We start from the raw sequence: 17,781 nt of genomic DNA on the forward strand, positions 1-17,781 counted from the left end.
CATTCTAGATTAATTTATAATATTTTAGGGTGGATTACCCTTAGACTTGACCCATTACAATTCGTGCTCTACGCACTTCGCAGAGCTTTTACAATATAATTCCCAAAAATGTGGGCTTCAAGCCCCAAAAATGTGGGCTTCAAGCCCGAAAACCATTAGGCGAGGGATCCGCTGCCCAACAGGCCCCCAACACAATCATCATCACTCGTCCCGAGTCACTTGTCGGTGCAGCGAGACACGCTGCCAAGGCTTCGCAGTTCACCATCCCTGTGAGTGACGTATTGCGCTTCGTTGTTCGCTTCTTGCAATACTTCTTCAAGCTCCTCCTCCATTGCCCCTCCTAGTTCTCCTAACCGATGATGCTCATTCTGCTCTGCTTGGTTAACACAAAGTGGCTCCTCATAGGATTTTAGCTCTAGCTGAGATGCCAAAGCCATGAACTCTTTGTGCAAGTGCAGCAAGTTTGCAATCTCTGGTCCCGTATACTCAATATCTACTGCAGCTTGTGTTGCATTTTTGCAAGAGAGATGTTGCTGTCTGCGAGGTCCCAATCTTCAAGGTTTGTCGTAGGCACGTAGCCCAGGGTTGCACTTGTCCACGATATCCCAAGATTCACCATCTCGCCCTTATCTTTCATAGATCGCTTACCCGACCATAGGTTTCGTGGCGATATCCGGACCAGTCCTGCTATCTGTCTGGGAATTTGCAGTATGTCTCTTACCATTGGTGTTGAGCTCGGCACATCAACTTCGGCCGTCGGCATTACGCTGTCCCAAAGGTCTTGCAAATCATCGAAGTTGGACGGGTCCATATCTATCAGGTAACTCAATAACTTAAGTCTCACAGTGTCATGGTTTGTCCGGTAGATGACTAGCTGTGATTTATAAGCCAGCCAATATTCAAATTCGACCGTTCCCTCCTTTTCTGGTTCATTAATGCGATACGTACTCGAGATCGTTTCAAATCCAACAATGACTTCATGTCTTAAAGGCCCGCTGTCCGCTCCTGGTTGCCTCATATTGACCATCTTATCATGAACAGTGACCTCAACGGTCACTTTCCTGCCTTTCTGCACAGCAGCACAACCCTCTGTGCGTGACCATGATCCCCGTAATAAACGCTTCTTACGAGGAACCCTGTTTCTACGCAGCTGTCCTGCAAACTCGTTCATAGTCCCACGCCTTCTTTCAACTACTTGAAGTGCTGAGACTATACTTCAGTCGGTTATTTAGGTGGTCAGCCCACTCATGTAGAGCTTCAGGTGACTGCCATTTACCTTTCCTAGGAAGGGCTCCCCATTAAGCTTGCCGAGCTAGACCGCGCCACCATCTGTGACTTCTTTGACTACATATGGTCCTAACCAATGCATTCAGAGTTTTCCAGGGAATTTCTCGAACTTGCTATCATACAATAATACCAAATCATTGACTTTGAACGTGCGCAACTTGATGTGGCGATCGTGCCAAGATTTCTCGCGTTGTTTCTGTACCTGCTGATGGAAGCCTGCCAGAAATCATTCTTCCTCTAGTTCTTCTAGTTGCGCGAGCCTCTCTTCCAAGGCTTCATGGTTGGCCATGCCTGTCATCGCTGCTATCCGCAAACTGGGTACAATGTATTCCATTGGCATGACGGCTTCTGTGTCGTAGACTAACCTGAATGGTGTCTACCCTATCAATTTTTTGCATGTGGTTCTGTATGCCCATAACACGGCAGGTATGCGTAAATCCCAATCGGTTCGCTGCGTGTTACATACTTTGGTCAACGCAGTCTCCAGAATCTTGTTGAATGCTTCTACGATCCCGTTTGCTTGCGGATGGTACAACGTGCTTTGCTGATGATACACCTAGAATTCTTCAGTAAGTGCACTGATAGTTTCATTTAGGAAGTGTGTTTCGCGGTCACTCATTAGAATTTTCGGGCATCCAAACCGCGTCAAGACATTTTCAAATAAAAATTTTGCAGCTGTAGCAGTCGTGCAGTCCTTAACCAGCTGTGCTTCCGCCCATCTAGTTAAATATTTTGTTGCAGTGATGATATAGCGTGCACCTATCTTCCCTTGAGGGGTGATAAGCCCCACAAAGTCTATGGCCCATTTTTCAAATGGCTGCAGCGTCATCTGTGGATTGAGTGGCATATCATCCCTTCGCGATGGTTTCCCAGTCCGCTGACATACGTCACAGGCCTGACAATACGCTTTTAAGTCTTAATGTAGAGTTGGCCACCATAGTCCGGTGCGAAGAATCTTTTGTGTTGTCACCCATCCCGCATAATGTCCTCCTACAACCCCCCCGTGTGCTTCTGCGAGGATCTGTCCTCATTCAAATTCAGGTACATATCTTCGTAATATTTCGTCGTTTCCCATTTTGTAGAGGTGCCCCGCGATAATAGTAAAATTCGCCGCGTGTACCACCAATTCTTTCTTCTACTGAACTGAATACCCCTGCGGCACGGTCCTTGTGGTTAAGAAGTGGATTATATCTTCGAAGTGGCCATCCACGATGCACACTACATAGAGCTGTGCATCAGGTAGTCCTTCCTCCAAATTTGTTGGCTCCTCACCGTTCTCAATTCGGGACAGGTGATCTGGGCCTACGTTTAGGCATCCCGGCTTTACGATGACCTCGAAATCATATTCTTGAAACAGTAACAACCATCTACAAATGCGCCCCCCCAACACAGGCTTGTTCACCAGGTATTTCAACGTGGAGTGATCGGTATACATTTTAAAGTGCTCACCGAGTAAGTAGTGGCGGTATTTCTAGAGTGCATATACCATCGCCAACCCCTCACGCTCAGTAGTGGAGTAGTTCTTTTCTGCTGTAGACAATCGTCAACTTGCGAACGCAATCAGGGGATCAATGCCTTCCGCTCCTTCCTGCGTGAGTACAGTTCCCAATGCGATACACGATGCATCAACATGGACATGAAATTCAATGTCCCATTTTGGGAAAACCAAAATGGGGGTGGATGCCATCTTTTCTTTTAGAATCTCCAGACTCTTCTTACAGTCATCATTCCAACAATATGTGGTGTCCCTTTTCAACAACTGTTCCATTGGTGTCGTGATTTGTGTGTAGCCCTTAATAAAATTTCGATAGTAGCCAGTGTGTCCCAATGTGGTACGGAGTTGTTTGGCACTGCGCGATGCTTGCATATTGAGTATGACAGCAATCTTCGCAGGGTCCACCATCAGGCCTTGTCTGTAGACTACATGGTCAAGCAAGTTGCCAAAACGGATGAGGAATGTACACTTTTTAATATTTAGCGCAATCTGGTGTCATTGACACATATCCAGCATCAACTGTAAGCTCGCTACATGTTTCTTGACTAGCCCAAATACAGTCCAATCATCAAAATAAACTTCCAAAAACTTATGTGTTGGCATTATGACACAGATTTGGCGCTATGACACAGGTGTTGTCCTTGATGGCAACTCACATAGATGATAGATCATAGTTCAGGCTCACAGAATGAAGAAAGAGAGGTATACGCAGGTTCCCATTGACCAAGCCGTGTGTACACGTGGGTTCGCAGACCAAAAGGCGCGTATAGCGTACACACGCACTTTCACAAAAGGAAAGGCGCATACATGTTGGAAAACTTGGTTTTGGTCCGTGGTATTTGGTCCATGGTATTGTGATCCATGGTATTGGTCCAAGGTATCTTGTCCGATGTGTTGACCCCAGGTATTTGGTCCAAGGTATTGATTCTAAGTGGTTTTGGACCATGGTATTGAGTAAGGCCTAAGACTATAAAAGGAGGAGAAGATCATTAGGCAAAGATACTTATGAATTGAATATCTAATGAAGAGCAAGATCTAGAATACAGGTGATTGGGTTATGGTGCACAGCTGGATCTGAATCAAGGATGAACCTGAGCACTTGATGAAGGATAAGTTCTATTGATGGGTCAAGATCTTAAGGCTTGAAGAGAAGTATCTTTGTGTGGTTTTGATCTTTTATCTGAATAATTGACGCATGTCGTAATCTGTAAATATGATGATCTGCGTATAACTAATGTCTAAATAATTGTAAAGGTTAAAATCTCATTTATAGATTTGTACGCAGGTTCATTTTAGTAAAGGCGCGTATACACGCCGGTTCGGCATTTCAAAAGTGCATATATGCAGGTTGGCCTTGATACAAGTGCATATGCATGCAAGTTTGTCACATTGAAGTAGCGTACACCTCATAAAATATGATTTAGCTACTTCTGATTGCTGTTGCAGTGTTCTGGGTTCTGGTTACTGTTACTGTATTCTGGTTACAACATTCAGAGAAGTGATTGTTTGATTCAGTTTTGGTTGGTGCAAAGGAGATTGGTTGATGCAGATATATTTTAGGTTTGATTGATGCTATTGATGGATCCAGTCTGAAAATTTATGAAACGTGGTCCCTGGAAGAAAAGAGAAGGTTGTAGCCTTTCGTAATTCAGCACCTACGTACTAGTACATTAGCTAGTACAAGAGCTAGGGGGTTGTAGCTCCCTTCCAAGAGAAGCTGGAGAACGAGAGAAGGTTGTAGCCTTCTGCAGGTAGAAGCCTGCGTACTGGTATAAGACTGCACTAGTACAAAATATTGTAAAAAGAAGTTTCTTATTAAAAGAAAGATAGAGACGATTGCAACAGGTGGTTTTCACCCACATTGGGTTTCCACCTTATATCTTGTGTTCATGTGTGTGACTGTCTGTTTTGTTTTTACTGCTCCTAGTTACTATTTATATGGTTTTGATGCACAGATTAAAGATCAACATATGAAGAATTAACTAAATTATAAGTTTACAGGGTATACGCTAGTTGCCTTATATACAGTTGCATATACACGCAAGTTTCATTAACTGAAGTAGCGTATATGAATCAGAATATGGAAATGAAATATTATTGACTTGCTAATACTGATTCACCCCCCCTCTCAGTATTATTTCCAACAATTGGTATCAGAGCAGGTCCTTCAGAAGAAGCTTGATCGCTTGAAGGAAGATCTATCATCATGAGTAACTACGAAAGAGAGGGATCCATTAGACCTCCAATCTTTGATGGGAGAAACTTCGTTTATTGGAAGGTAAGAACCACAACCTATCTTCAATCTCTTGGAACAGATGTTTGGGAAATCGTGGAAGGAGGATATACATTTCCATCAGCAATTCCTACAGATATGGCAGGTAAAAAGCAATATGAAACCAATGCCAAGGCCGTCAATACATTATTGGGGAGTTTGTCACAATCAAAATTTGTCAAGGTTATGCAGCTCAAAACCGCCAAAGAAATATGGGACAAGATCGTTCTAAGCTATGAAGGAGACAATCAGGTAAAACGTGCAAAACTACAATCTCTCAGAATTCAATATGAAACTCTCAAAATGCACAATGATGAAAGTATAGCTCATTACTTCCTACGTATAGATGAGATTGTTAATCGCATGAAAAACTTGGGTGAAGAGATAAAAGAAGTTACTTTAGTTGAAAATGTTTTAATATCCTTGTCTTCTAAGTTTGAATCAAAAGTTTCTGCCATAGAAGAAAAGAAGGGTCTTCAGAGTATTACTACGACACAACTGCATGGAATTCTAACTGCTGTCGAAATGAGAAAAGTTGGTCCATTAGATATGAGAGAAGCTGCATTCAAGGCTTCAAGAAGAGAAGAACTCAATGAATCAGGACATATTTCAGGAGGAGAGGAAGAAGCAAACTTTGTCAAGAACCTTCAACGGGGTTCTGGAAGATTCAAAGGTAAACTACCTTTCAAATATTTTTCTTGTGGAAGAGTTGGTCATTATGCTGCCAAATGTCCTCACAAGGATAAGCTTGATAAAGGTAAGGAATCAACAAAATGGAATAGAAAACAAAGTGTAAGTAAGAAGAGCTATTATACGCATGAAGATAGCGATGGTTTATCAAATAGTGATGAAGATGAAAATAGTAATGATTATATACTTCTGATGGTTTTCGAAGATGATGATTTCTTGGATGCTTTAGATGAAGATGGTCTTTATGAAGAAATCTCTAAACTTAAAATTTGTTTAGAAAAAAAGAATATGATTATAGATACTCTAACATTCCAACTTGCTGAAAGGGAAAAACACAATGAAAAAATAGAATGTGAAATTGTGGGTCTAAGAAAGGATATTGAGAAAACAAAAGCTCTCAATCTTAGATTTACTAAAGGATCAGAGACCCTAAATGAAATTATCAAAGTGCAGTGTTCTCCTCTGATAAAGACAGGTCTTGGATATACTAAAGAAGCACAGAAACTGTCCACCTCCACTAAAATCTATCTTGATGTAGTAAAGAGCAGTGAACAGTTTGACAATCGTCAGCAAAGGCATAAAGCAGATCACCAAGTAAATCAGGGTCAATCTACTTCAAGGATGAACAGAAGCTACAACCAACCTTAGGTAAATCATACTCAGCTTGCTTCAAGAATGAATGTCAATGGAAACTACAATCACCAGGTCAGTAGGTTCGATAATTGCAGGAATTTCTTTAATGGCCAATTTTTTTCATGTCATAACTTTGGACACAAAGTTGCTCGATATGTTGCTTACAAGACCATCATGACTAGAGAAGCACGAAATCAAAATAATGTGACAGAGATCATGAAAAGGACCTACAATAACTTTTTGCTTCTTGAAAATGAAATAGAATGCTCTATTTGTAACAACTTCGGTCATGAAGATTCTGAATGCAGGAGCAAATTTCGGCAAACATCGCAGAAGGAGCAAACTTCATTGGGTCCCAAAACTTGGAAAAAGAAAGAACTGCAAACAGAAAGATGTGGTATAGCCTTGTATGCAGAAGGACAAGAAAATTAGTGGTACATCGACAGTGGATGCTAGAAACACATGATAGGTGATAAGGAAAAACTTCAGTCATATAATGCCTTAGAAAAGGAAAAGAAGGTCTCATTTGGAAATGACACTCCCGTTGTCATAAAAGGTAAAGATTCTATTCTCTTAAAAGAAAAGGTTAAAGCTGGGAATGTGATGTATGTTGATGGTCTAAAGCATAATCTATTGGGTGTCAGTCATGTTATCACTCAGGTTGTTCCCAAAAGTTGTAAGAAAGGGAATACGGCTGAGGTAACCATAGACCAATCTTTTAGACACAGATTCTAGTCAATCTGCATCCAGAGAGGGCTCTCTCTTTATGATTTAGCTCTGTTTTGAGGTATATTAGGCTAGTTATGAAGTGCAAGGGTTTTGTTTTGAGTTTGGTTGGAAGGATGGGGACTCAATAGAACAGTGAGGTAAAGCTGAAGCATTTCAGTCCATTGGGCATGATGGAGTCAAAGAAGGATGGCTTCCTGGGTTAGGTTTCTTATCAGAGAATTTATCACAGAGCAAGGTACTCGAATATGGAACAATTTATAGGCTGAAATCTTATGGAATGGAGTCAATGGGTGAAGGGAAATTAAGAATCCTTCATCATGTTGACAGAGGGAAAATGGATGATTACTGCTAAGGAGCAATTAAGAATTCCTTAGCTAATATTCAAGATGAAAGAACTAGGGAAACAGGAGCAATTAAGAATTCATTGTTTATGCTAATTCTGAAGAAAACATCAATAATAACAAAGACTGAACACAGAGTGCAAACAAGCAAATTCTGAGCTATTCTTTTTCTCTATTATTTAGATCATGAAACATAGATGATATAATAAACATAGAAACTGTAAAACACAAGTTAGAAGAGACTTATTGATCCATAAAATGATTCAAGAATTCTGCAACATGGTCCTTAGCATCAATTCTTCATCTAGTGAGCTAGACAAAATGGTTCCAACAACCTTTTATTCCAAAAATTGTTCAGTATTACAGTCAGAAATATGAACATCCACCACCAACCAACCCCAGATACTTCGTCTGGGGGGGTATTTATACAAAAAATGCCAAGATATCATACAAAATATTTGAAAGAAATAATATCTACTAACAATCAATGTTTCTTTTACATAGATAGAGACAGACGGTCTCGAAAACAGGGAGACAAAAAATAGATGCAATGAATTCATGTTGCGCTGGTTGATCCGTCTTTATGAGGCGTACTGGAGGTAGGTGCTGCAAGTTGGTTCCCAGTTGTCCTCCACTGATCCTCTGTGCTGATTTTTCTGCTTTGGCCGGAATTTCTTTAACTCTGATGTGATGCGCTTTGACCCGCAGGACTGCAATTTATTTCTGTTCTACACATTATAATAGATGGTGCACAATTTTTCATTTGACCAAAGATAAATTTACAAGATTTCTAACATGCTTTGCCACCACTCTGGTCCTGGTATTTTATGTCTCTGCAGCGTCCTTAAAGTCTCGTTAGTCTTTGTGTACCTGAAGAAACTAGGTGGGATGGTGAACATATGCTTCACCTCATGCTTTATGTAGAATAGATTTTCTAGGCTGTCATAAAGGGACTGGCCAAATGGAAGTGCTTTTTCTCCTAAAGTACTTGAAGATGCATTAGCTTGATTGACAACATATGTATTTAATTTATGTACATAGTCCTTGTGCTTCATCAGACGATCATTATCTCCCAAAGGACTTGGCAAACCTTTTTGATGCAGGACTGTAAATTTTTCTATGAAAGAATCAATTTCTACTTGCATGTCCTAGCATCTTCTGTCCAAGTTTTGCATTAGAGTTCTCATGGTTAGAACTCTCTTGATGTCCAAAATGGTACCTGTTCTGTCTCTAATATCCAGTGCTTCAAGTTCTTTACTGGTCTTGGTATTCAAAAAATGTATTAGCCTGTTAGCTTGCTTAGGCATTTGTCCCAATAAGGCTCTTGTTTTCTGAATTTCTACTTGGGCTACTCTTATCAAATCAATCTGTTCATAAATGGTCTGAATAGACCTCCATACATCACTAAGGGATTGAATGATTTTGGTCCACAAAATTCCTCTGATTTCTGCCAGAGGCTTATGCAGAGAGAGATCCTTTTCTAAGGCTCTTACCTTGTTCTCCAATGCTTTGACTTCCCTTGTTTTCTCTGCCACATTCATCTTAGATTGATCATAACTTTGATCAATCTTTGCCAATTTTTCTTTGACTTGCTTCAATTCAGATACTTGGAGTTTCAACTCCTCCATGGCTTTTATTAATTGCTTTGTGGTCATAGTAGTGCTGCTGCCTGGTGCTGTTGATGTTGATGTTGCTCCTGTGATTATTCTTGTTGTTGATGCTGAGATAGTGGAAGGCACTGCTGTTATAACTGTGGGAGGGGTAGTTGTGACTGTTGGAGCTACTTCAGGTGGCTGGGAGGACAACTCTCCCTGCTTTTCTTGTAGTGCTTTCTCCAATTCCTGCTTTGTCTCACTCATTCTCTCATTCAACCTCATGAGCAGGTCCATCATGTCCTCTTCAGATTTTTGTTGTACAACATCTGCTCTTTGTGGATGCATATAAGGAGGCATTTTGAACTTTTTTCTGAGGGCAGCAATGTCCTCTTCCTTTTTCCTTATTAGTGATTTTATGCTTTTGGCATCTTTGAGATCATGTCATAGTTCAATGATAATATCCTCCAAGGATTTAATCCTGTTGTCCTTTGCTAGGGAAGAGGCTTTCTCTAAATCTAGCTGAGCATAGGCGTTCTCTAATGAGTTTTGCAATTTATGAGCCAACATTGCTTTATCAGCTAGCGTGGAATACACCATCTCTCCGGTCTGTTTATGCAGCTCAATATGGTCTATTGGATGAATGTCTTTGGCGAAGACCTCTAGATTCGTCTTGATGTAGTTAGCTGCTGATTGTGGTTGCTGCACTTTGGGCTTGAAATAGCTCATGATCATTTTGCCTTCTTTAATGTCATAGGCAAACATCAATCTTTGCTGTTTTGTGGGGGCCATCTTAAGATATTGGTTATAAATTTGCAGCCTCAATGGATCATTTCTAGCCTTTATCTCTGTGAATGTTCTTTTGATATCAGAGGTCTGTTTGCTTGGTGGCCTTGTGGATGAAACTTCCACACTATGCTACCTTTCTAGCTCCTGCCTGTGTGAGGTGGTTGATGTGTCTATCACTGGGGAGGTATGTGGGCTAGTTGCCCTCTCACCTCTTAGGCTTTCTGTTGTTTCTTCAATGATTTCCTCTTCAGATAGAGGATTCAGTCTTTGCCTTTTTGCACCTGGCTGCTCTGCAGGTCCACTGATGGGTGTGGCCTCTTCTCTGTCCCTTTTCTTGCCTTTTTCCTCATTTAGAGGAGTCTGTAATGCTGGTATCTCTGCTACTTTGGTTTGTACTGGAGGAATTTGCTCCTGCTGGTCAGTCATTGCTTGCTGCTTTGTGCCTGCTACTTCCTTGCCCTTAGAAGAGCCTGAAACTGGTGTGCTGATTTCTTGTACAGGTTGCTGTGAAGTTCCAGCAGAAGATGCACCCACTCCGGTTTGCTGAGGCAGTTTGAAAGATACCTGTCCAAAAGAGTCCAGGTCAAGGGTCTTTTCTAAATCTTTCATAGCTTGTTCCATCTTTTCTTGCCGAGTAAGTTCTTCTACTAATGTACCCTCTACCCACTCATCCTGATTAGCATATTGTTCTACTTCAGGGATCCTATGATGTGTGTAAGTTGACAACCGATTTCTTACCTTTTTGTCACTTATAAAACTATGCTTTTCTTCAATTTAAGGTCTTCCCCTAATATCTTATCAGCATCTTTCCATGCTTCCCTTTTGTTAATGATAAAAGGGCCTAATTGATTTCTTATTCTCAGCTGAGCCTTTTTCTTTACATTGCGAAAGTGAGTTAAATCTGCATTGATTAGTTGCCTGAAATACTCCAGTGCAAATAGTCTCATGGGCACATATTTGGGCAGCTTATAAGGGCATAGTTCACAGCCATATATCCTGATTTCAGTGTGATCCTGGTAGATGTACCAGTCACCTATCCTGTAGTTTTTGGAGAGCTGTAAAATTTTCTTTATGTCACCAGAGAGCCTAGGAGGAGGAGCTCCTATCAATAGAGTGGAGGCTAGATGTATAAACAAGTCAATGAATTCATAGTAGGTATAAGGGGATTCACCAATTTTGTGGAAGACAGAGGTCCAAAAGATCACGAACCTCCTCTCTCCTTTGGAATCCAATTTCTCGATGGGAAATATAAAATTGTCTGGGTGACAATACAACAGCAGATGGTATATGAAAGTTGTGTATTTAAACACTCATTCTCTTTCCAAATTCATAAATTGAGCATGGATTTTGTCAGCAATGAAAGAGGCATAGTCATACTTAATAGCAGGGGGTTGTCCTGGAGTAAAGGTGGATAACAGAACCAGGAAAATCTCATCCACATATTCACTGGACCTAAATCCCAAGATCACTGATATCATGTCAAGAATAATTCTTCCAGTCTCATTGAACGAGACATATAAATAAGGAGGTGGGCCTTGGGGCTGGCAATCTGGTCTCATGAATATCTTAGCAATCTGGGTTATTTCTGTAGTGGACAATTGAGAGTCTTGCTCAAGCAAAAATCCCATGAAAAGAGGAGCAAGAGGTTGAACTGGATGGAAATGTAGCATCTCATTGATAGATTCAGCAGTTATGTAAAAGAGAACAGTTTGTGATGGGGTCATAACTGCTTTACTGACAGAGTCATAATTGGAACAACAGTGGCGAATAATATTTGGGAACACATTGACTGAGGGAAGGTAATACCTGGGGAGATTGGATTCCCATATTCCATAGATATCAGAGTTGTTCAGATGACTATTTCTGATTAGGCAGAAAGTATGAAGATGATTTTGGCAACCAATCGGGTCTTTTGCTTGGAAATCTCTGTCGGCTAAGGGTAGTTGATTCTGGTCCATATGAGGTGCATTGAGGGGTGCTACATTGAGGGCCACAGGGCCTTCCATTGTTCAGTTCTCTGTGTTTTTAACTGGAGGTCAAGTTTCTGTGGGACAAACGGGCAAAAGAGAAATTCTGGATGGGTTGGTATGGCAATTATGGACTGCTTCAGCTTGAATTTGGATCCTATAGGTATAATTTGCAGAGGAAAACCAAAAATACAGGTTCGGGGGGTGGAACGGGGTAAATACCTGTATTCTGGAGGCGAATCAATGTAATTGGCAGTTTGACTAACGAGTTGAGGAGTAGGATGCTGGACGTTGCTTGGTCGGGTGGCGGACTAGAGCTTCTGCAGTTTCTTGGACGTAGTTTGCATGCAACAGTCTCGTAGAAAAAACGAATGAAAATGGGCGGAAATGAAAATTTTACGAGTTTTTTTTTAACAAAAATTGGCTTTCGCGGGGCTTTTTGGCGCTTTTCGGTCGGATGACATCACCGGGACATGATGTTTTGTTCCGACGCGGGGTACAGATGCTGATGTGGAGGTGACATCGCGATGACATCAGCGGGAGGGTGGTAAGCAGTATCGGCCCGCACCGCTTATGAGCCAAGGTGGTTTTGGGTGGAGGGGCCGCGAGCATAGCGGGAGGGTGCCGCGTGTCCCAGGTACGGCGGTAATACCGCCGGCTCCCCAGGTGGTAAACATCAGCAGCATAGGGCTTTGCGATATAATCGTGGGCCATTGGATGCGCGGGCCCAGATCCAACAGTTGGCGGAGGTCTGAGGTGGCTCAGGGTTACGACGCGGGGCCCATGTAATATAAACATTGATTTAAATATATCGGGGTGATTACTATTGGTTGTCGGGGTATTTAAACAGTTAATTAACCAGATGTTAATTAACAACATTTTGCGTGGAGGAGGTTTTTAATGCATTCCAAATGAAACATTAAACCCTCATTTATATAGTGCTATGGTTATAGATTAACCAAGGGCGGGATATTAATTTTTTTTTTTTGGATTTTTCATATGTTTACATAATACGAGGGAAGGGGAATTTGTAAGGGATTTATATAAATAAGTAAATAGTTAATATGAACTTTATGAATGAAAGAAAGCGCTAAGTTATAGTGTTTAACAACTTAGGCTTAACAGGAAAACATGGATTTTACACAAGAAATGTAGCTTCTTTACCTAAAGCAAGAATGTTATTTTACTCAGGCTTTTTCATCAAATGGGGTGATTTAGGAATATTGAGTAGATCTCAATATCCTTGGGGGGAGGTTAGTAAGTGTTTTTAGGAAACGTTTGAAGGGAAGTTAGACATGCCTCACTTGATTTGTAACCAAACAATTGCCATTGTACTTATGATATCAACAAGATGAACATCTTTGAGAGACAAAATTAATCATAAGCCTGCTTCTGCAACACCAAAACTGCCTACCCAGCCTACAGTACCTAACATTTTTTCTTCCTCTTACATGGGTGCACTTGGACTCGCAAACCCTTACAAATTTTCTTTTCTTTTCATGGGAGTCCTATCTAAGTCTATCCTTATTTCCTTCAAGGGCTCAGATTTAACTATTGAGCTCCTTTGCTTCTCTTCCTAACTACTTATCTGCCAAGATTGAACTGTTTGGATAGATTTTATTCTCTATCCCTTAAAACAAGAAATTCAAACATGAACTAGCCAAGATTAAGCTGTTTGGCCATCCATCAACTGTGGCAAGAGTCAACCAGCTGTCGTGATGAGATTCTTTGCAAAAATAGAATAGTAGTGGCATTTTGAACTAACACACTTTCCTAGTCTTCTTTATTTGGGGTTCATTTCTTTTATTTTTCTTTTGACCACTTCATTATTTTTTCCCTTTGATCTTTCTTTTAGGGCATACCCTCTTTACATTTTTTAAGATGTTTTATTTTTTCAAAATATGGAACCTTTGCAGCAGGGAAGGGATGAACATATTAGGGATTTTAACCAGTCAATCATGAAATATGACACCTATTGGTATAGGAGCATAACACTAGCTCCACTTGGGGATGGCTTTTCTTGGTGAAAAGTCAAGAACAGCAGGTCAGATGGCCTTATGTACAATTCTTGCTACATTCTGAATCTTCCTTTGTTGTAAGTAAACAAACTGTGCAAAGGACCATGTGAAATATACACATCTCTCATGAGCTTGTTAGAGTCGGTCTGATCATCCCTCCGTCAGAGATCAAAACTCTTTTTGCATTTCATGTTTAGGTGTCCCATCACTTTCGATCAGTTGCATTTCATTAGGAGCATGCCTTAAATCTGACGGAAGGGATTTTGTGATTCATCCCCCTCATGCTTTGCACTGTCGGCTCAGGTCTGTCCATCAAAATCGAATCTTAAAAGTCATTTGCAGTCCTGTTGCAGTTTCTAGGTCATAACAGTCATTTTAGTCATTAGGTCTAGGGCTAGTCAATTTGGTCTTCGACAAAGTCTAATAAAGCCAGTAGGGTAGAGGGAGGTCCTTTATAAGTTGTTATTTCAAAAGATTCTTATCGTCATATGGATGGATTATGACTTCTCTTCAAAACTCTGTTTTGAAGATAAGTCGACATTTCGTTTTTGTAATAATTTTTCAAAATTTTCAGTTCTTGAATTCTCCAGGCACAGCCCTGGTCTCCTTTTCCAAATTCCATGTCAGCTATCCCTGCAAAAAATTACCAAGAAATTCATCATTTCAACCAAAAATCAAGGAAGAAACAAAAAGGTCAGAGTTCTATTAATTGTGAAAAAGTGTCAATTGCAAAACATTACAAAATGGGTTTTGGAGAAACAAAAATCAAATTGATGTCTATATAAAAAATTTTCCATGAAGATGAAAGTCATTTTGCATGCCAAGGTTGGAGAAAATCGTTTCAAGGCGAATTTGGGTGAGAAGTGTGTGTTTTGGAGAGAATTGGCTTGTAGCTAACCGGTGCAGCGCATATAACAAGTGGCGCAACGCACTGGGGATTTCTGCCCAGTGTTAATTTGAACGGGCACGACGCACATAGAGAGCGTGGCGCACTGGGTTTTTAGCGCGGCGCATATAGCCTCAAGCCCGAAAATTGCTGGAAACTTCACCAAATTGCTCATACTTTGCCTAGATTTGCCAGGTAGGCTTGCTATCTTGCTATTGCATCAAATTTTATGATAAGAGATGGTGGTTTATGGGTGATAGTGGTTGCAACAAAAATTCTCAAAACCTACTTCTATAGATCCTCAAGCCAATTGCTGCCAGGGTTTAAAACTCACTGTTTTGCCACCAAGATTTTGTCTCCCTCCCATTGTTCCCTTATTTTCACTAATCCCTAAATCCCTATCACCTAAATTCATTACTCCCTTCTCCTACATACTCTATCCCAAATCCTCTAACCTCACACATCAAAACCTATACAACTAATCCCAAACCCTAAACCCTATTCCCATACATCAATCCCTCAAACCCTCTCCCATATTTCCCTATTAAATTTCTCCCAATAATTCCCATTCCTCAATATTGTTTCCCCTTCCTAACAATCCCTAACAGTCCCTGTTGCATTTGTTTTTCCCTTGGTGGCAGAAATTGAAATACAACACCAAAAAGAGCAGTTCAAGCACAGTTCATACACAACAGTCATCTTGTCTTCAAGGTTTTTTGTATAGCAGTCATGGCATCTGAGCATTCATCGAACTATGAGGTGGAAACCCAAAGTGACTCTCCCTTGGAAGAACAGGCACCCCGGAGGCCTCATAAAAGTGGCAGGCATGTTAGGGAAGAACTGACCACCCTTACAGAATTGCAGGCCTGCTCTCTTGCTATGCAATGTTTTTAGCATCAGTCATGCTATGAGTTTTGTCAAAAGGTGGCTAGTGTCCAATTTCATCATGAGTTGGCTCATCTTTTTGTGCTGCACTTGCACGGAGATCAAGCTATCTTGGCTGGTGTCACCTTCACACTTACACCAGAATCTGTCTCATTAGCAACTGGTATACCGAACATTGGGGAACCATGGCACAAGAAACAAAAGATTGATCGGCAGCATTATGAGCCATACATTAAAACTAGTTGCTTGAGGTAGCTCAAGGGAGTGTTCCCATTCCGATATCTGAAAGATGAATATGCTCCACTAATGAGATTGATCATGAAATATTTCAGCTGTGAGGGACGGTTCTCTCGTCTTTATGCTTATCACATCAGGTTGCTCATGCATTTCACCAGGGTACGGATGATGAACATTTCGTATTTCATTTGCCGGAACATTGAGAGGATGACCACCTTTATACAACGTAAAACCCCTCAGCAGAAACTTAACAGTGTATATCATTTTTCTCTTATTAAGATTTTGGTGGTTCATCAGCTTGGATTGCAGGGCATCACTTCGGATGATTTCATCTCCCGTGATTTCTTCAGAGCTTCACGGGGAGTATCAGAGGTTAAGCATGAAGGTGAACCTTCTGAGCGCCATGAGACTACTAGTGTGCCAGTTTTCATCACATATCAGAGAGGCACCAGACATTTGTTTGCAGCGGCAAAGCGAGTGTTATCTCCACTTGGGGTGGAAGGGGCCTCACTTTCTCCATCAGCATCACAGGTATAGGACAAAGGCAAGGAGCCAATGCAGGATGAGGGGCCTTCATGTGAGCCATTAGGTGAACGAGAGACTGAGTTCATTCTCCTTCATTATGATGATACAGATACGGGTCCACAAAGCGCCAAACTTAGAGAGATCATCCAGGAGCAGCAATCAGAGATCGAAGCCTTATCCCTTGACTTCGAGAGGGCTAAGTGGACCATGAAATACTTGGAGCAGAGGAACAAACAGCTTGAAGATCAGCAAGCGATCATGGAGCTATAAAACATTCGTGAGCATCGCCAAGCTGCACAAAGGAGAAGAGTTGAGCTCACATCATTGGAGTAAGAAATTAATGAGGATCGGGAGGCAAATCTTGAGAGAGTGAACATGCACTTAGAGAGGCTATTGGAAAAGGCTGAAAAATACCATGCACTGCTGAGACACATGGCTTTTCACTACATGGCATGCAACAAAGTGTGCAAGGCCCGAATCAGGAATTTGAAGGCGAAATTGAGGAAGACAATCAAGAAGAAAAAGAGGCAAAGGGAGCTCGATCGTCTTCAGATATTGGCCGAGGCCTCTTTAGCCCAACATAACACTTGATAAGGAAGCTCCAGCCCAAATTTCAAGAAATTTGGGGCATTTTTGGTATTTTTGGAAATTTTTGTGCAAAAAACAGGGTTTTTCTCCATGTGCGCTACACCACGTGGCACGTGCTTACAATAGGTGGCTCCAAATGCAAAAAAGTTTATGGTTTTTTATTTTTCATGGAAAATCATGAATTTTGGTGCATGTCCAAGAAATTTGGGCAAGTTTTGAGTCCTCAGGAGGTCAAAAACACCCTAAAAATGACCTCTTTGCCCCTAATTTCACACACAGGAAGCAGCCTTGTGAGATTGAGGTTTTGGAGGGGAAAATGGGCACCAAATTCAGAAATTCCACTTGGGTTGGAAAGTAGACAGGCAGGGATTTCCAACAAGAACACTTGGACTCAATTTGGACTTCAGAAAGTGCCTCAAAATCAGTTCCAAATTGGTAAGATTCATACAGATTTTGGCGCGGCGCACAGAGGTTTTTTGCCCAATTTTTCACCTTCCAGCTCAGAAATTCGGCCAGTTTGACTAGTTTTGCTTTGTGATGTAATTTTTGACTTATCTTGATGTAATTGAGTGAACATGATATAATTTTGACACTTAGTTACTTGTTCTAGAGGATTCATTCAAAAAAGAGTGAAAATTTAATGAATGAATCAGTTTCCTACCTTATAGAGGCAAGTTGTTTTGATTGCCTAGATTTTAGTACTTTGTTTAGAATTGGTTGAAATAGCTCCTAGAATGATGAGCTCGACCCCTATAGGCAAGGGAATGGGTTGGGCTAGTCTATATCATGTATTTTCTAAGTCATTTTTAGGGTTGGACTCTTGGGAAAAGCTTGGCACTCTACTGTA

The sequence above is a fragment of the Pinus tabuliformis genome, chromosome Q, assembly GCF_031772625.1.
Source record: "Pinus tabuliformis cultivar Carrire ecotype Pingquan chromosome Q, CPIR1, whole genome shotgun sequence".
Classification (NCBI taxonomy): Eukaryota; Viridiplantae; Streptophyta; class Pinopsida; order Pinales; family Pinaceae; genus Pinus; species Pinus tabuliformis.